Source organism: Rhinolophus sinicus, linkage group LG13, assembly GCF_036562045.2.
Source record: "Rhinolophus sinicus isolate RSC01 linkage group LG13, ASM3656204v1, whole genome shotgun sequence".
Classification (NCBI taxonomy): Eukaryota; Metazoa; Chordata; class Mammalia; order Chiroptera; family Rhinolophidae; genus Rhinolophus; species Rhinolophus sinicus.
The window spans coordinates 29,514,763-29,520,635 of record NC_133762.1 but is presented as its reverse complement, the minus strand read 5'-3'; positions in this window follow the sequence as shown (position 1 = coordinate 29,520,635).

Here is a 5,873-nt window from a genome sequence, read left to right as displayed (position 1 = left end):
CAGCCTCTGCCAACACTCTGCTGGGAATTCTTAGGGTGAGGGGGAGCGGGGAAATGGACACCCCTTGGTTTCAGGGTTCTGCGGTTCCGTGGAAAATCAGCTCCTGGGTTGGACTGGAGTGCTCTCTTTCCCTGAAAGGCTAAGCTCTGGTCTGGTCTCCCCACCTCCCTCCCAGTCCCCAGCCTCCAGCTCCCCGCCCACCCGAACTGGGCAAAGCACAAAGTGTCTTAGGTTTTCACCAGCCCTGCAGCTGATGTGGCACTCAGGCCTCCAGTCTGCAAGAAATGGCCTCTGCTTACCTCTGACCCAATCTCTCAACCCACCTCTTACTCTCGCTGTACCCTCTATGTCTTCCCTAACCTGCCTTTTTTCAGTTCTTCAAATGAACCAAATTCCCTCCAGCCTCAGAGCCTTTGCCCATGCTGTTCCCTCTCCTGGCACTGCTGTCTTCACAGGCTCACCCCTAATGCCCCAGCTTCTCCTTCAACCTAGCAAACTACTCAATTTTGGGGTTTTTTCTTAATCATCATGTATTACTAATAGGACTAATGAAGGGTTTTGAAAATCCTTAGGCTGTGCTCTTCTACATGAAATTTTTAATCAACTTGCCAACTTCCTCCAGAAGCCTTGCTGGATTTTTTATTGAGATCATATTGTATCTATAGATTACACTGGTGAGAACTGACAACACACGTTTACTACTTACAATGACGTGATGTGAGTCAGAGGATTCAGAGACAAATTAGACACAGCTCCTTCCCTCAGAGAGCTGTCTTGCTCATGGTCTTCCTTTTTACTTTTACTTCATTCATGTTATGAGAGAAGATCTTATCGGGCCCATTGTACAGATGAGGAAACTGAGGCTCAGAGAAATGATATGACTTGACCCAGGTCCTAGGTTGAGGAAATGATGGGGCCAAGACCCCTACCCACATCTGTGAGACTCGCGAATCTGCCAATTGAGTCCGTTTGGTCTATGGGTTTGGTTTGTGTGTGTCTCTGTTTGTGTTTGCATGTAGGGTGTGTTCTTGTGCACCCAGAGTGGAAAAACATCTATATTTGGAGAGGGATGTGCTGTGGGGTGGAGTGGGAGTACAGGTGTGTGTGCTCTAGTGGACAGTGACTTCTATTTGTCTTAATATCGGGGTGTTTGGCTCTGTGTGTACAGTGTTGGGGGTTTTAGTGGGTATACTGGGGAGAGTTATTTGTGTGTATTGGGTGGGAAGTGTGCGTTGTGGGGACTGGAATGGGACATTTCTGTCGGTGTGTGTGTGTTTTTTCTTATGTGGGATTTGAATTTTATACTTGTGGAAAGAAATCTTTAAAAGATTTGTTTTTAAACCATAAATGATTCTAAATTTTGTTATCGAGGCATACATTAATTTTGAAGTGCCAAAATCTTAAGTATACAGCTAGATGAATTTTTACACATGTACACCCATGTAATCACCAGCCAGGTCAAAATATGGAATAGACACAGCACCCTCAGTGGGAGCTTCCTCAAGTCCCCTCTCAGTCAGCACCTCCCAGAGTAGCCACTGCTCTGACTTCTATCACCCTAAATTAGTTTTGCCTGTTCTTGAGCATTCTGCCAGTGGAATCGCAGTTTTTCTGTTTGGGGACGTTAATAGCTATCATTGAACAAGCTTTGCTTTGTGTGCTAACACTTTCTATATCTCCCTGAATTTCCCATAATGGCCAAATAAGGTAGCATCTATTTATTGTGACCAATTTACAGATGGGGACACTGAGACTCAGAGAGGGCTCGTGACTTGCCCCGGGTCACCTATCTGACACCACAGCTCTGGTCCTTGGTTCATCAGGCCATCTTGCCTCCCTCTGGATACCCTGCCAAAGAGCTGATACTGCTGTCTGGCTGCAGAGAGAACAGCTGGGTACCCCGAGGAGCTTCTAGATGTGCTTTGTCTTCTGAGGAGTCAGTTTCTCTGTATTTGTCGTGTGACCTCTCCAACCCCTTTGCTGGGCCAGGAACTACCACCAGAGCAGCCCAACCACCTCTGTGCTGTGGAGACACCCCAAGCCACACGGGTCGAGTCCTGTCTCCCAGATTTATTTGCTGTGTGACTGTGGGCAAGTTGCCTCCCTCTTTGAACCTCTGTGTTCTCAAACTGTTAAAAGAAGATTAAAATACTCATGCGTGGTTAAGGCAGTAACAGATGGAAGGTGTCACTGTATAAATTAGTACAGCTGTTCTTTTTTAAAAAGCCTTTTATGGTCAAACAAAACACAAATACAGAAAGTCACATAAAACAAATGTGGAACCCAATAAGATGAACGAACCACTTATAACGATGAACGAACCAGTCAAATCAGGAAAAGGAAGCCTCTCAAATGTCCCACCTCAATTACAGCCTGACTTTTACAGTATTTCTTTGTGTTTCTTTATAGTGTTGTCGCCCAAGTACACATCCCTAAACAGTGAAGTTTAGTCTTGACCATATTAAAAATGTGTGTCTTTTAAGTCTTGACTGATTCTCCCTCCATCCCTTTGGTTTTCTTACAGTTTATCTTTTGGAAGAACCTGGAGCATTTGACCTGGAAAGTTTTATGTGTTCCCTCCCTCCTCCACTTGGATTTGGAGTGACATAGATCTGGGTTGCAGTTCTGAGTCTGCCCGTTGCTGTGTGACCTTGGATAAATCACTTAACCTCTCTGAACCTCTATTCTCAACTGAGAAATGAGGGGGTGACCTAGAGATTTCTAAGGACCTTCCACCTTTTCCAGTCTTCTCTCTCAAACACCAGGCTCCTGTCCCACAGTCTCTTCTCAAAAGCAACTTTATGGGGTAAGAATCATAGACACCTAGTGTTGGAATCCAATTTCCACTGGGATTAACTGTGTGAACTGGGGTGAGTGACTTAACCTCTCTGGGTTTCCATTTCATCGTCTTTACAGTGGGGATCCTAATATCTAACCCATGAATCTGGAGCAAGGCTTAAATGAGATCATGTTCCTAAAACATTTAGTGCCTGGCATCTAGTGTGTGCTAAACAAATGTTGACTATTATTGCTATTCTTATTAGCTATTATTATTATAGGTAACATGTGTTGATTGCTTACTCTGTGCTGGGCATTGTGTCAAGCGTTATAAGATGTACTAACTCATTTAATGCCCACACTAATGCCATTAGGAAGCCTGGTTTTATCAATGAGTAAACTGAGGCACAGAAGGTTAAGTAACTTGCCCCCAGTTACACAGCTAGTAAGCCACAGAGGTGGGTCATAGACCTAGGCCGTCTGTTAGCCACCGAGCTATACCACCTCGAAAACTACCGTCTACTATAATTTCCCCTCCACTGGCCCATGCCCAGAGTGAATTCCAGAAAGGCTGAGGATGGAGCCGTAGCTGAATCCAGGGTGATAAAATTCAGGATGAGAAAGTATTCTGACCCTAAAGTGAGAGCCTAGCCAGGGCATTAACTGATCTGGGCTGCCCCTGATTATTTCCTGCCCCCACCGTCTAACTGTTATCCACTGGAAACCTGCCTTAGTCAATGAGGACACCAGAGAAGGTCCCAGCTGGCGGAGCGGCCTGGCGTGTCCCTGTGTGTTTGCCACCAGTGCGATTTCTGGCTTTCTGTGGACGTGTGAACGTGTGGGGTGGCAGATGGTGATTTGTACGTGTGGCTGGGCTGAGGGGCTGTACCTTCCTCCAAGTCTGTCTGTTTCTATGGAGAGAGAGTGTAACCAGCCAGCCTACCACCCACTGGACTTGTGACCCCAGACAAAGGATTCACCTCTTTGTGCCTCGATTTCCTCATGTATGTTAAAGTGGAAATAATGACAATAATAAGGTTGTTCTGAAGACTAAATGAGCTCCTCCACGTAAAGTGCTTAAAATCGTGCTGGGCACTGAGGTGGAGCAAATCCGTACAGCTTATCCGCGCTAGGTACGATTAAATGTGTAAAGAATGGGTTTCTGTATATTTATGCAAAGGCACCTGAGGGTGTACAGTAGAAAAGACCTGAGGGGTGGAGGGAGTGGGCGGTCTCTGTGATTGGTGGGAGTTCGACATTCGTGCGCGCGCGCATGTGCATACACAAGTGTGTGGATTGTGCACCGTGGATTTGTGTGCATTTGGTAAATGTGCAAGGATGTTCATTTCCAGAACCCCGGGTACCACACGAAGGAGCTACAGGCCTGAGGACAAGTTACGGAGGCTCCATGTGCCCCAGAAACTGTATCTGTACAGTGGATGGAGTTACCTCCTCAAAGGCGGATGTGAGGACAAGTGAATCAATGTAAGTAACATGGGAGAAGTTTCACGGTAAGCATTCTGAGGGGGGCGCATAATTGTTGACACTCCTGGTTCCTAAGTGCCAAGGCTCTTTGTGTCCTCCTATCCTGGGCTCAGAGCTCCCCCTGGCATACCATGGATCCCAGCCCGCTGTAGGCAGAAGAGCCCTTAGTCCACTTTCTCTATTGGGACATCTGAGGCCCAGAGAAGGGTAGGAACTTGCCCCAGGACACCCAGCATACTGTAGGCAGAGATGGGGCTAGAGTGGAGCCAGTCTCTTGTCCATCTGGGGTGGTGGGAAAACATTGCAGAGGTCAGGATTGGCAGCCCCCACCGCTCACTGCTCTGCCTGCCACACCTCCCCCAGCATCCAGCCTGGGCTGGGAGAAGCTACTCCAACAGGAAGGTGTGTGCTTTGGCAGCAGACACTGTCTGGGCTGCGGAGGCTGAGGCTGGGCAGCTGCCTGGGGTGGGACTTCCACGTGTCTGGGGAGGACCCCACTCCGGTAGCCCAGTCCCAGCCTCCAGCGCTGGGCTGGAGAATCACCATCTGGTCTGCCTGAGGATTCTCAGAGGTCACCGGAGGAGGAGGCTGAAGGCTTACAAATGCTTCAACTTGGTTTTTTTATGTACCATGCCTCTTGTAAGCCTATCTCCCTCGCTACAAAAGTATTGACTGTTATTCGTGGAGAATACGATCAATCAGAGAGGAGAAAATTAAATTTTCTTAACCCAGAAGGACAGCAGCTCAGAGACCAAAGGGGCTTGACAACACACACACACACACACACACACACACACACACACACACACATACACACCCTGCATGCTCGTGCATGCATCTATACATGTATATACATGACAGACAAACCATAAGCATGTGTATATATATGTGTGTGCTTACCCACATATAACATACACGCACATACGTACTCACGCAGGCACACACACATACAACATACACTGTATGCCAGACACTTTCCAAGTGCTCCACCGATGTGAGCTTGTCTAGTCCAGCAGTGCTCCAGGTAGGTGCCATATGACTCGCATTTGACAGTTGAGGCACGCAGTGGTTGAGTAACTTGCCCAAGGACACCCAGGTAGTGAGTGAAATAAGGGGGATTTGAACCAGCTCCGTGGGCTTAACTAATGAGGCTACGTGGTGCTAGGTGTGAGCGGCACCAGCGTGCACACGCTCCTGGGCTTTCCCCTGTGCATCTATGTTGGTTTGGCTACCGAAAGGCCATGCTCTTTACGTAGGGCTCCTGGGTCAGCCTTGGATTTGAATCTGACTCTATTGCGGACAGCCTGGCTTGACGTGGGGCTTGTTCCTTCAGCTCTCTGGGACTCGGTTTCTTTGTCTGTAAAATGGGGAGCTGTGGTATCTTTCTCTGAGAGTTGGCTGAGCTTGTGTGTGTGAAGCACTCAGCCCAGGCCTAGCGCATAGTAGGTGCTCATGAGATGGGGCCATGATAAGTGCCTGCTCCGAGGCCAGAGGGCTTTGTAGGGAAAACAGTCAGGAAATACTCTCTGGATGCAAAGTGGCCTTAATGTGGTGAGGTCTGGAAGGCGGAGAGAAGCATCTGGCTCAGGGGTCTCCCAAGGGGCATGGGA